The sequence below is a fragment of the Mobula birostris genome, chromosome 2, assembly GCF_030028105.1.
Source record: "Mobula birostris isolate sMobBir1 chromosome 2, sMobBir1.hap1, whole genome shotgun sequence".
NCBI lineage: Eukaryota > Metazoa > Chordata > Chondrichthyes > Myliobatiformes > Myliobatidae > Mobula > Mobula birostris.
In genome coordinates this window covers 192,368,273-192,383,847 of record NC_092371.1, presented here as the reverse complement: position 1 = coordinate 192,383,847, position 15,575 = coordinate 192,368,273, and positions in this window count along the sequence as shown.

Genomic DNA, 15,575 nt, shown 5'->3' with positions numbered 1-15,575 from the left:
TTCATTTAGATCTTAAAAGAGCCTAAAATAGAAATCAGCTCAGAGCGAAGTCCAGAACAAGGCCAATAGATCTGCTCTCCTCTCTATGCCGCATGACTTGCTGAGTGGTTACAGCATTTTCTATTTGTGTTTCAGAATTGCAACATCTGCAGTTTATGTTTGATTCTCATTTGAAGTCAGCTGCTATTGTAGCATCCTGGATGGGGCTTTCATATTTTTGGGAGGAACATGTATTTTAATAATACACAGAGGCAGCTTTCCACGTGGTGTATAATAATCCAACACTGGTGGTGTATTTCCAAATTACCTTACGAAGCTCTGTTTCCTTGAAAAATGAAATCACATTTTGTTCTCCACACTCAAACCCCCACTTCTAAAAATCACTCACTCTCAACTCTTCCAACAAACTAACTCACATGCTTTGCACTAGGCAAATGTAATTCTCCAATTCATTTGCCAAGAATCCTTCTGCTGTGTCTACATTTTATACAGCTTCTACCCTCAAATCTTTTCTTTCTGTTTAAACTTTCATTCATGCAGATTAAGGTATGAATATGAAATTAGAATGGCAGCAACGGAAAAAAAAAGCTGTAGAATCTCTCTATAGGCTGGTGGTTAGAGAAGGGGAAAGAGTGATCACACACCAAAATAGTAATGTTTGCAAAGACAGATGGCAAGGCTGAAATACTTTGTATGTCTTTATGAAGACGGTGCTCCACGATGTCTCCTCCCCATCCAGTTTCACCGTGTAATGCCACATATCGGCAGTCCGAGAGAGATTAGCATTATTAAAGAAAGATTATCTTTATTTGTCACATGTACATCAAAACATACAGTGAAATGCTTCATTTTTTTGTTAATAGCCAACACAGCCTGAAGATTATGCCGGGGCAGCCAGCAAGGGTCGCCTTGCTTCCCGGGCCAACATGTCTTTCTTTGCTCTTCCTTCTCGGTCCTCATGCAGGGTCTTGACTTGAAAGGTTAGCTTACAACTCTTGCCTCCAGAGATGCTACAGTATCTGCTGAAATATTCCAGAATTCTATTTTATGTTCTGGATTCCAGCGTCTGCAGTCTCTCCCGTCTGCATTATGCTGCCATTATCTCACTGGCAACAAAAGTCTTAGAGATAATGGATGAAGATAAAATTGATAAGGAGGAAGTGCCAGAAAGGCTGAATTGTTATGCAGAGTGGGTAGAGATTTATTTACTACAGATCAATATGCACTTACAATGCTTAAAGGTCTTGAAAATTCACCATAGAATCTGACAGAGCAATTCTGCAATTAGCATCTACATGGAGTAGTTGACAGAGCAAATAAACTATTAAAAATCTGTGTGGCAACTTCCTCAAAGGCATTTATCAAAGAAGCTTTCATTTCTTGAATACTCATTTGTATTTTATGCAAACCATCTGTTCATGCATGAGAATGCTCGCTGCGCAGGAAATTGCCATGATAATCTTTCGAACCAATTTAAAAGATCAGAGACAGAGAGTTTGGAACAAGTTAATAATTTTTAATTGTGTGGCCCTTTCGGTGAGTGAACAGTAAGTTTGTCCTTAAGAATTATGTGAACCTTTTGACATATTGTCGCAGGGTATTGCTGTTGATTGACAGTTGCTGATTTTCAAAATGGGGTATTCTGTTGCTGCTACCTTTATCTCTATTCATTTGTTTATACAAATAGCCACTCAGAGGAGGAGTTTGGATGCCGTTGAAGGATTAGCAGAACAGTGATCTATTGCAAAGGAAATAGGGAACATATTTCTTTGAGGAGAGCAGTAATGATGGTGAGCAGTGATGTGGTCCATAAATTGGTAAAGTTGAGAGCTAAGAGTGGCCCATACCCATTTAGTAAGACCTTGATAGATCTAATCTTGACTAAGCTCTACTTTATTGCCTGTTCCCCATATCAAAAGAGGAATTAGCTCTATTTGTGACATGTACATGGAAACATTGAAACATACAATAAATACATTGTTTGCATCAAATAAAATCAATGAGGATCATGTTGTGGCAGCCCACAAGTGTCGCCATGCTTCTGGCTCCAACATATCATATCCTAAGTTTCTTACATCTACATCATTGGAACATAGAAGGAGATCGGAGCACACATAGGAAACACATGTGGTTATGAGGAGACAGCAGCGGGAATCGAACCCCGATCAGTGATCACTGTTGCTAACTGCTACTGTGCCATCTCTCTAAGTCAATCTTCAATAGATCTGATATTTCAGCCTCTACAATTCTCTGGGCTAGAGAATGTCAAAGATTCACAACCATCTGAAAGAAAATATCTCTTCTTATCCATCTTATACATTTTATTTTTAAGGTAACTTTTTTATTGTTTCTTACTTCTAATATTGTATGTCTGTAAACTTGTAATACTACTGTGAAACTGTAATTTCCTTTGGGATCAATAAAGTATCTATCTATCTATTGATCTTAAATTGGGGAACTCTATTCTCAACCTATGTCCCTGGTTCAGGGTTATCCTTCAATGTCCATCCTGTCAAACCACCTCAGGCACAAGGGATAAAAAATCTCAACCTGAAACATTGACTCTCCATTTCCTTCCACCAATGCTGCCTGACCTGATGAGTTCTTAGAGCATTTTGTTGATTCAGATTCCTAGCATCTTCGCTCTCTTGTGACTCCACCTGGGAATCATATATCATTCAATAAAATCATAAACCATAAGCCCAAAGATAGAGGCAGGAAAGTTGTTTCCACTAGTAGGTGAGACTAGAACTATGGGACATGGCTTCAAGATTTGGGAGAGTAGATTTAGGATGGAGATGAAGAGGAGCTGCTTTTCCCAGAGAATGGTGAATCTGTGGAATTCTCTGCCCAATGAAGTAGTGGAGGCTACCTCAGTAAATATATTTAAGACAAGGTTGGATAGATTTTTGCATAGTAGGGGAATTAAGGGTTATGGGGAAAAGGCACATAGGTGGAGATGGGTCCATGGCCAGATCAGCCATGATCTTATTGAATGGCAGAGCAGGCTTGACCGGTCAGGTGGCCTACTCCTGCTCCTACTTCTTATGTTCTTATGTAAGATGCTTGATTGTTTCCCAGGAATTAAATAAGTGAATGTTGATTGGACTCTCTCCCTCAGTGTCACAAAAACAATGGAGCTTGTTGTAGACAGCAGGAGGAATGGAGACAGGCTGACCCCTATTGGCATCACTGGCTTTGGCATTGAGAGGGTGAACAGCTTTAAGTTCCTTGGCATAAACATCCTCCAGGATCTCACATGGTCTGTACATACCAGCTGTGTGTGGTGAAAGAGGCACAACAGCACCTCTTTCACCTCAGACGGTTGAATTTCTAAGGCAAGGACATGTTCGGCACATCTTTGCGGGCAAAAGGACCAGTATTGTGCTCTATGTTTTCTGTGTTTCTTTGTTTCTAATTGAGAGCATCCTGACTAGCTGCATCACTGCCTGGTATGGGAACTGTACTTCCCTCAATCACAGGACTTTGCTGAGAGTCCTGCAGACAGCCTAGTGCATCTGTAAATGTGAACTTCCCACTATTCAGGACATTTACAAAGACAGGTGTGTAAAAAGGACCCAAAGGATCAGTGGGGACCCAAGGCACCCCAACCACAAACTGTTCCAGCCGCTACCATCCAGGAAATGGTACCACGGCATAAAAGCCAGGACCAACAGGCTCTGGGACAGCTTCTTCCACCAGGCCATCAGAATGATTAATTCATGCTGACACAACTGTATTTCAATGTTATCTTGACCATCTTGTTGACCATAGTATTTATTATAAATTACTATAAATGGCACTTTGCACATTTAGATGGAGATGTAACATAAAGATTTTTATCCTCGTGTATATGAAGGATGTAAGTAATAAAGGCAATTCAATTCAATTCAAACTACAAAATACAGATGGGGGTCAGGGAAAATGATTAGTCTAAAGAAAAACAGGAGAAAGATATAATTTCCAGATATCCCAAGATCAGACATCAAGGCGAGATTTCTAATCTTGACGTCTAATCACTGAGAGAATGCAGGCAAGACATTTAATACAGTGAAAAACATTTAAGGGACCTTATAGAGGAACCATGTAATGGAGATGGTGCTTTAAACTGTAAGGCAGCTTTGATCAGGCCTCAATTCTGAGGTGCAAGTAAAGATAATGGTAGTTTGGCCTTCTTTATAGCCAAGTCATGTAGATGTGGGTATATCACAGGAAGCTTACATTTGATCTTATGAAAACATTCAGCTTCCAAATGCCCACACATTTCACATTAGTCACAGGGTAGGACATATTGCACAAAAGGACAAATCCCTGAAGAAAATAGCCATAGTAAAGAAGGTAGTTATCTGCTGTTTAGCTCAAAAACTAGATGGAAAGTTCAAGTTTTTTGTCAATGCATACATGTATACTGCTAAATACTGCTATTCAATGCATACATGTATACTGCTAAATAAAGCAACGTTCCTCTGGACCAAGGTGCACAACACAGTACATATAACTCATATACAACACACACTAATTAATATAATGGGGGGTTCTACTTCCATTCTCTTTTACTTCCGGTGGGCTTTGTATATAGTGTGCCTGCCATGCTGTACGGGTTGTTAAAAGCCTCTGTATATACGTAATGGTTTTGAAGTTTGAGATAAAGTTGTTTCTTTGGCATGAAGATGTCGAGTGTGCTTTTTTCAAAGTAGAAGTTACTACACCATATATATGGGAGAACGAGATAATGAGGGGCTAGAACTGGAACACTAAATTGTTTCAATTATTTATCAAAGAAAAGTGATAAGGACAATGCATTTTAGGCCATCTTGCAGATTGAGGGACCAACTATAAATAAACACATTGATCATACTATAACTACACCTGTCAGCTAGGACATGTATCCAAAATGCCCAAGACATTTTTTGCTGGGAGAGCAAAGTGGTGTTGTTCTGGAGAATAGGCTGGATTAAGTCGCTTAGACTGAGGCAATGTGTTTTTGAAAAGATTATGGTCTTGAAGAGCCAGAAATTCCAAAGGTCACTCACATTTTAGGTCCAAATCTCTGGCACATTCAAAAAGATCATTGATATGGAGGCATCAAGAAATCTTGAGCTGGCAACTGCTGGTGCTACAAGCTTGCCTGCTGAAATTTAAGTTAGATATCTGGGAAACTTAGTATCAGACAAATGCTCTTCAGTTACCTCATGAGAGAAAGTGCAATCTGGGATGAAGATACAGCTCCTTCCAGGAGATAGTTGTGATGATCACAGTGCAGGTGAAGATGCACCAGCACCATTGCATATGGAAATTACCAAGGGTCCACCTGATAGGGAATATGGGTCTGGGACAGGAAGGAGATTCAAGCATTTAAACAAGGGACCTTTGTGGAAAGTGTAGGACAATAACTTGGCTGAAACTCACAGGTGTTGCATACTCAGGACAACAAAAGAAACACGAAACTCATGGAGCCAAGGACTGAGGTGAAGGAACCTGGAAGTGAGTGAAAGATGACATAGAGTCATAGAGCAATACAGCAGGGATACAGGTCCTTCAGTCAAATAGAACCATGCCGACCATCGCCTCACCCACCTATTCCCAATTTGCTGCATTTAACCCTTATCCCTCTAAGCCTGAACCACCCACGCGCCCATCCAAGCGCTTCTTAACTGACACTGTCGTACCTCCCTCAACCACTTCCTTGGCAGCTCATTCCATATGCTCCTCACCCTCTAGAGAAAAAGTTGTCCCTCAAGTACCCTTTAAATCGTTGCCCTCTTACCCTAAATCTGCGTCCCCTGGTTTTAGATCCCCTTCCTCTGGGGAAAAGAGTGCTTCCATCCATCTTATCTGTCTTGCTCCTGAGTCCGGTACGGCATTACTAATAAAAAGTGTGGCCTTGTGAATTCAAAAATGAAGGCAAGAAAATGTTCCAGTGACTGTTGTGGGTGTGAATTGGAGGCAGTTTGCAAGACTGTATCAAAACAGAAGTGCAAAGCCATAAGAAGTAACCAAAGTACCAGTTGCTGCAACTGTTGAATCTCAAAGTCCCACAACTCCAGGTTCAGCAACAGCTGCTTTCCCGCACCAGTCCAGTTCTTGAACCGAACTACCTCAGCAATAAACAACTATGGCCTGTGATACTGCTGCTAGTTTCTCATTCTACCTGTACTTTGCCACACTTGTGTGCATAACAATAAACTCGCCTTGACTTGATAGCATCCGGTAACAAACCAAGACTCAGTTTATAATTATAAATACCTTCGTTACTGATGATTTAGTAGCCTCTATGTTGTTTTAAATGGACAATTTGGTTAATTTCAAGTGACACCAAGAAGACTGAGGTAAAAAAACGTGTGATATAATGTACAGTATTTACAACTCTGAGGTTAATGACATTGAAGCAACAATTGTGGAACAGGATGTGAGATTAAATTTGTATCAGATCTCTCAATGACTCATATCTGTAGTTGGCACTACAGAGATTAAAGTGCATCTTGTTCTGCAGTGTTCAGTGACTCAAAGTCATCAAGAGATCAAATTAATTTATAGATGGTGGAATCTACAACTGCGTACAGTATTATTGTAAAACATAAATTAACTGTATCATTTGATGTATGTAAATAGAAAATATTGTGTATGGTTTATTTTTTCTTAAAGAGGAAGTAATATAGAGTGTATTAGTGCCAATGTGCCTTCAGCAGCCATGTGTACCATGTGGTGTGACTTTGATACATTGTTATACCAGACACTGTTGTTTAGTTGAGAGTTCTTAAATCCAGCGTACAATCTTCTGCTGATAGCACCACTGAATCACAAAACAATTACAGCACATTCAGTCAGTGGTGTCCTGAAGTTCTATTGAAGAGATATTAAAGGACACCTGGATAAGTACATGGATAGAAAAGGTTTAGAGGAATATGAGCCAAACACAGTCAATGGCACTAGCTTAGGTGAACACCTTGGGTGAGTTGGGCCAAAGGGCTTGTAAGATTCTGTGATTCCATGACAGCAAGGGGAGTCCATAAGACCATAAGACAGAGGAGCAGCACTTGGCTATCCAGTATATCAACTCTGTGCACAATTCAGTCATGGCTAATTTCTTTTTTAATCCCTTTCTCCTGCATTCTCCCCATAACCCATAACTAATCAAGATCCTATCAATCTGTGCCTTAAATACACCCAATGACTTGGCCTCCACTCCCCTCTGTTGCAACAAATTCCACAGAGTCAGTACCATCTGGCTGAAGAAATTCACCCTCACTTTGGTTTTAAAGGGATGCCCCTTTCTTCTGTGGCTGTGCCTTCAGATCTCAAATTGTCCTACTAATGAAAACATCCTCTTTCTGTGCACTCTATCCAGGCCGTTCAGTACTCAGCTAGTCCCACGTGCCCTCTCTCTCCCTGTGCCCTTGCAAATTCTTTCTTTTCTGATACTGTATGAATCCACTATCCGCTTGGTTAGCCTGAAAAATCTGCTGCGCATGCAGAAACAAGTATTCACAGTAGCTTGAAGAAGGCCTACTAGGGTGGAACAAGTGTGCAACGAGCTGCTAGCAAAAGTGGTAAATCCATGTTCAATTGTAAAATTTAAGAGAAGTTTGGATAGGTACATGTTTGAATGAGGCAAAAGATCAGGGCAGCATGAAGAGAATGTGCTGAAGGGCCTGCTACTGTCTATGACTCCATGAAGAGGTCCATGGCTACAGTCTTCATTAAGTTTTCCACTTCTCCTCACTTCCATCCCCTACTACTCTAGTAGGTCACCAATGGACTACCCACAACCAGACTTCATCCTGACCAACTCTCTCCAACTAATCCTTTTTTCAATCCTTAACCAAGCAGATTGTGAACACCACTCCCAACTATCTTAAATAGTGAAAGTTCAAAGGACATTTATTATCAAAGTATGTGCACATTCTACAACTTTGAGATTTGTCTCCTTACAGGCTGCCACAAAACAAGAAGCACAAAGGAACCCATCAAAAAAGACCAACAAACACCCATTGTGCATAGAGAGAGAAAGAAACAAATCATACAATCAATAAAGGTGAGCAAATAGCATTTGGGACGAAAGTAAGTCCTCAGACGTGAAGCACAGAGCAGCCAGAGCAGGCCCCCAGCTTCAGCCTCAGTGCAGCTAAAAGCAGAGCAGCAAGCAGATATGGCCCCACCCTCGCCTCTGGTCCCAACACCCTGCCTTTTAGGTTCAACTGGCCTAGAGTTTAAATCATCCAAACACTGACTCAGTCCTCACTCGAGGACCCAGGCCCTGTCATATCAATATGCTCTGGGCCTGGACCCTGCTGTCATATTTCAGCTCCTACCCAACCTTTTCAATTTAGCCTGGCACTTCGATCAATTAAACCTCGCCCTTGGTTTAGGTGGATGGGCCCTGAAACTGCCTTTCCTATGCTCTAACTTTTCTCCATTCTGGCTCCAGCCCCAGCTCCATCTCGAACATGCCTCAACCTTGCTCCGACTTCTCACACACCCATGCTCAACCTACTGTACAATGTCCCATCCTTTATTCCCTTTTCCAACTGCATACCCTTCCTACTATCCTACTTTTAACAGGCCTTTTCTTGGCATGCTTCTTCCCATGACCCATTACCTTCTATTCCTTGACGTTTGCTCTCAGCAATGTCAGAGCCAGAGGGATGTAAAAGGTTAAGTTTCTTACACAGAACACAGGTGGGTGTGTAGAACACCCTGCCAGAGGTGGTGATAAAGCCAGATGCATTAGGCAAATTTAAGAAACCTTAGGTCAGCAAACGGATGGTAGAAAAATGGAGGGCAAAGTGAGGGAAGATTTAGGTTGATCCTAAGGTAGGTTAAAAGGTCGGCACAGCGTCACGGGTTAAAGGGCCTGTACTTTGCTGTAATGTTCTATGTTCCACTTCCTTTCTTTTGAACGCCCATGAATTTTTCCTTCTAGCCCCCGGCCCAGTATTCAGCCGTTCTGCAAAATATTTTGCCTATTGTTGATGAGATGGACTTTTTTTTGACTTCCATTTTTGCACTTCTTATTTAATATAACTATTCTATATAAATATATATATATATACACACACACTTCATATGGTTCCTAAATATGCATAGAACCCATGAACACTGATTCACAATTTTTGATATTTATATTATTTCTGTTTGCGCTATTTTTAATCTAACTATATAAATGTTTACTGTAATTGATTTACATGTTTATTTCTTCCTATATTATCATGTATTGCATTGCATTGTACTGCTGCTGCAAAGACAACAAGTGTCACGACATATGCCGGCGATTCTGATTCTGAGATGGTTCTTCTCCATAAACATTGTTTTGCTCAGTCCTCTAATCCTGTTTGAGGTAAAACTGCATCGCCATTGTTTCATCTTTGATAAGGTGCTTCATCGCCTACTAAATGAAAGCAAGTACCTGGAAATTAATCTGAAATACAAGAGATTCTGCAGATGCTGGAAATCCAGAGTAGCACACACAAAATGATGGAGGAACTCAGCAGGTCAGGCGGCATCTATGGAAATGAATAAACAGTCAACATTTCAGAGTGAAACCCTTCATCAGTACTGAAAAGAAAGGAAAAGGGGGAGGGGAAAATATTACCAGAAGTTGGAGAAATCGATGATCATGTCATCAGGCCCAACCAATTTCCCCCCACCACCACCATCTTCCTTCTGGTGGAACTGGTCCTCACACTCAACATTTTCCCTTTCAGCTCTTCCCACTTTCTCTAAGCTCAAGGTATTGCTATGGGGGCCGGCACTGGCCCAAGCTACACCTGTATTTTCATTGGCTAAGTAGAACAGTCCATGTTCCAAGCCTTCCCTTGTAGTGCTTCAACTCTTTCTGCACTAAATTTGCAGTTGCATTGGTGCTGCTTCATGCACCCTTGCTGAGCTCGTCAATTTCATCAACCTTGTCTCCAACTTCCACCCTGCCCTTCAATTTACTTGGTCCATTTCTGACACCAACCCTCCCCTTTCACAATCTTTCTATCTCCTTCTCATGAGACAAGCTGCCTACTGATATCTTCTATAAACCTGCCAATTCCTATGGCTATCTTGACTACACCTCTTCCCACCCTGTCTCCTATAAAAGTGCTATTCCCTTTTCTCATTCCCTTCGTCTCCACCACATCTGTTTCGAGACTGAGGCTTTAACAGGGATAGAACTCCTCTTGTCCCTACCTACCACCCCATGAGCCTTTGCTTCCAACACATCACTCTCCACAACTTCTTCCATTTTCAATGGGATCCTACCACCAAATACATCTTTCCCTCCAACCCAGTCTCCGCTTTCCGCAGGGATCACTCCCCCCGTGATTCCCTTGTCCATTCATCCCTCTCCACTAATCTCCCTCCTGGCATTTATCCCTGCAAGTGGAATAAGTACTACATCTGCACATTCACCTCCTCCCTAACCACCATTCAGTTTTTCCAGGTGAGGCAACACCTCACCTGAAAATCTTTTGGGATAGTCTACTGAATCTTGTGCTCCTGATGCTGCCTCCTCTACATTGGTGAGACTGGGGTAGATTGGGGTACTTTGGTAAGACTCGGTAGATCAGGGGTTGTTTTGTCAAGCACCTCCATTTCATCTACAAAAAGTATCATTTTCTGGTGGCCAACCATTATGAGTTGGATGGCAATGTATCTAATGAATTATATGACAGACTCTGTTTTAATTTTTTGATCTCTGTTCAGCACTCACCTCAGTTAATCATTTTTTGAGACCCAAGCGTTGGTGTACAGGATTACCATAGATTTATGAAACCTTTGCTGGTTATATAATCAATGCAACTAGAGTGCTGTACATTTTACCATTGGATGATAGAAAGTAAACTGATATTATTTGGTAATTGTTCACGTTATAGAAAAAAATATTAAACTTACTATCTCACTCCTCGTTCTGATATGTTGGTCCATAACCTCCACTTCTGCCATGATGAGGCCAGTCTCAGGTTGGAGGAGCAACACCTCATACTCCATCTAGGTAGTCTCTAATCTGATGGCATGAACATCAATGTTCCCCCATCCCCTTCCCTCTTCTTCAGTTCCCCACTATGGCCTCCTACCTCTTCACTTCACCTCCTCCTGGTGTCTCTTCTCCCATGATCCTCTCTCCTCTGCTATCAGATTCCTTCTTCTCCAGCCCTTTACCTTTACCTATCACCTCCCAGCTTCTTACTTCACCCCCTTTCCCACCCACCTGGCTTCATCTATCCCCATCGAGCTGGTAATCCCTCCCCCACCCACATCTCCCCCTTTTATTTTCATACTGATGAAGGATCTTGGCACAAAATATCAACTGTTTATTCATTTCCATAGATGGTGTCTGGCCTGTAGAATTCCTCCAGCATTTTGCTTGTGTTGCTCCAGGAAACAATTGAGTTGGATGGCAATGTATCTAATGAATTATGCAACAGATTCTGCTTTAAATTTTTGATCTCTGTTCAGTACTCACCTCAGTTAATCAGTTTTGAGATCCAAGTGTTGGTGTACAGGATTACCATAGATTTATGAAACCTTTGCTGGTTATATAATCAATGCAACTAGAGTGCTGTACATTTTACCATTGGCTGATAGAAAGTAAACTGATATTATTTGGTAATTGTTCACGTTATAGAAAATGTATTAAACTCACTGACTGTTAAAATTATTGTGTTTAGTTCTTTTTGCAAACCAATATTTTCACCATCAATATTCTTTTTTTGTGTCATTTCATTCTGAAGAGCTTTGAGGGGGAGGTGACTAGGTTCTATGCTTTTTGAAAGCTGGTATCGTTGTCCGTCATGGTCCAGATTGCCTCCAGTCTCACAGAGAGCATTTCATTTGAAATGTTTTACCTTTGTATTGTTGCTGGAAAGACAATATGAGCATCAGCGGCAGAGAACGGCCACAGGATGCCCTCAACTTGATCTCTGGTGATCAGCAAGCCTGTCTGATTTGCCTTGACATTTATCCATACTTTGATTATATGACTCACCCAACCATCCTGTTTGTTGATGTGACTGAACTAGATGGTGACGTGAAAATAGATGTCAGTATCACTAAGCTACGCTGTATCAGTTTACATACCCATTCTCAATAGACTTTACTTTTGTAAAATGGTGGGAAATTTTGATAAGTAGGGATCATAAAATTTCACCAAAGTTATTATAGGAGATTTTGACTCATGCTGTTCTCATTCGTTGTTTCTGTCTCCTTTTGAACACTCAAAAATAGAGTTGAGTGGAGTCTGATATTTAGAAACAAGGCAATCCAGTTTCAGTTTTCCCCAGTGTAGATTGCACTGGAGATAATTTCTCGGTGATGCCAATTGAAAACATGAACTGAAATTTCTGAGCATCATTCTCAGTCATACACTTGATCTTTTCCCTCAACAGGCATGTATCAAACTTGCCACCAGTCATGCAAAGTCCATTTTAACCCATGCCAGCATAACTTGGAGCAGAATCTCAAAATAACTGGGAGCATGTCATGTCTATTTGATTTCATGGTATTTAAAGGAGCATTTTAAATCATCAGGAGACCTGACTGAAAACCATTCAGAATTGACGAGGACTGCTCATATACTTTCCAAAGTCCATTGGCTGTGCCACAACTAAGAATGAGTGCTTTCTTTAAAGGTACTCATTCCAAACATGGCTCAATGCTGATATCACTGGCAGCACTAGTGATGGTATATGTTATCTGATCAGCCTTGGATCATTACCTAGGTACTGTTGTTGTGTGGGGCAGGTCCCTTGATGTGAATTGGGATGCTTTATAATGAATTTCTTTATGAAGGATACTCTTACTTACAGCACAGAATCAGGTTGTTTGGCCCCTGAGGTTGGAACTGACCATGTACCAATTTAAAATAATCCCATCTGCTTGTATATGGTCAATATCCCTCTATTACATTTCCATTATTTGTGTCTTCCTCCTCTGCTAATCTGAGAGATAAGACTGTGAATGACGTGCAGGGAAATACCATTGTGTGCCAATTTTCTCCCCCTGCTCCTGCTGATCTTTAGGCTGTAATGTTTGGTCATCAGGCACCCAGTACACCTGTACCATTTCCCCTGGCTGGTCTGCTATATACTGTACAGTTGGCTAGAATATTCAGCACAAAGCACAAGACAACAATGTCCCTGAACCTGTTTCAGAGGAACTGCAGGATGTTCCAGTAATTAACTATTGCCAACTGTACCACTGCTGAGACACCCAGTGCATGATTACCTCAGCAGCTAACCACTGTAAAAACCACATCTGGCGGATGTTGGATAAAATTTATACATTCATAGGATTAGGTATCATTGTCAATCTAGCAGCTATTGTCCATCCATAACAACTGAGAAGGCAATTAATTGTGAATTACATTCGTGGGTATAGAGTCATAGTGGATATAAGTCGGGCAGTTAACAAACCAGATGTTTTTACAATAATCCAGTAGTTTCATGGCTGTTAGTACTGACCAGCTTTATTTTTTATTTAATTTCATGAATTTGATTTCCTCTGCTGCCATTTTGAAGTTGGAACTCACGTGTCACTGGATTTGACTGTCCAGTACTTGGTGGCTAATCCCTAACCACCATAACTCTTGTGCTACCGCAGTGTTTGATCTACATACAGTCAATTCTGAATCTTCCCAGTCAGGTGTCAGTCCATCTTTCCTCTCCACATACCCCCTCCCTTCCCACATGATGTTGGCTACCCTTCTTTAAACTTATTCAAAAAAGAAGTTTCCAATTGTATTTGTACATTGACTTAAAAATTCCTTCAACAGGGCCTTCTGAAACATTTATGAGAGTGATTTCAAAGCCATTAATACCTACTGCTCCCAAGAAAACCTTCAGTGCACACTGCAACGTAATGTATTTGGCCTTAGTCTAATCATTGTGCCATATTGCCTTGATTTTTATTTTAAAAGTGTGGATTTTATCACCCACTATTATTTACTGCTATGTCAGCAATTAGCCTAAACCATCTTTAACTCCATCCTCCACCTGTAGCATTAAAATTAATCTATTTCTCAATTTACTCTTCCCAAGAAGGCTTTTTGTCTCTGGCTATACATTTTATCCATTTTTATGGTTGCTCCTGAGCAGTTTTGCTTCCTGTTAGAAAAAATGCTACATTTTTACTTAATATGGACTATATGGACAAAGGTAGTGAAAGCTCAACTTGCAATCAATAAGTGAGCAATCAGAGTCATGATTTTCCCCAGAGGGAGTGGAATGGATTTTATCTCAGGGGTAAAAGCATAAAATATGCTATTGTACAGATTTAAATGTTCCCCTTGGAGACATAATTGTCAGCATTAAATTAAATCTTTCTGTTGATTGCTAATTGTAATGAATAAATTTGCACTGAATGGGCAGGCCGATCATAATGTAAGGGTTGCTTTCATGGTGTTTGATGTGCAGCTATGGGTCGCCTTCCATGAGAATAGGATTCCCACCGCACTGTCTAAGTGTGGGAAAGGAATTGCCACTCTAATATTAAATCAGCTAGCATGGGCTTTTATTTGCAGTGGGATTACCAAAGAAAGAAGCTATAACATAGAAAGCTATTTTAGTGTACTACTGTGCCATTGTACTTCATGCTGCTGTTAAATCAGACCAACTAAAAATCATTGATATAAAATATGTTTAAAATTTATAATTGGGTGGTTTACACATAAAAAGAAGAGCCCAAAGGGGCTCTTTGCAGTTCCCGGTGTTGGCAGCTCTGCATTGAATAACTTCTCAGTCAAGTCATTCAACACAGGCTGCCAACACTTTGCTGTGTAGCAATCATAGACCAAAAATAATCACACAGCTGATGGCATCCAAAAGGTAGAGATACACATTACGGTTACCATGAAAGATAGCGTGGCTGCAGGGGAGCCAGATACGACTCATAAATTGGTGCAGAGGTACTTGGGCATTGACAGCACCAACTGTACTGTTGCATCACTATCAACGTACTTCACAAATCTCTGATGTTTTGTCTGAACTTTCCCCCTCCCCAGAACATGAGATACAGAAGAGGAGGATCTGAAAGCCACTCCCTCGTGGCAGAGACCAGACCTCCAACTGTATTGGATGAGTCCGCATAAAGGTAGTCTGTGCCTGTGTAACCATGACTATCTTCATCACTGTGCACTAAGTCCCTTCACCACTAGGTCGGAGATTAGCTCTGCAGGGGGCAGGCAGATAGCTAAGAAGAATAAATATCACAGGGAGATACACCAGATTCTAGTCATCCAAGATTCAAGATTCAAAAGACTTTATTGTCATTCTAACGGTACATCAGCTCTGCAGGGCAGAATGAGACAGCGTTTCTCAGGAGCAGTGCAATCATAACATAACAAATGCGACACTAAATAATAAACTTAACAATAAATAGTAAAACACAACAGCCACATGTCAGTTAAAATCAAGTTATAAGTGTCCAGTACAAGTTAAAAGTGCCCAAAGCAGAGTCAGGTAGAGCAGCTATTTAGCAGTCTGACTGCCTGTGGGAGGAAGCTGTTTAGTAGCCTTGTGGTTTTAGTTTTGATGCTCCTGCAACGTTTGCCTGATGGCAGAAGAACAAAGAGTTCATGGAGACGGTGTGAG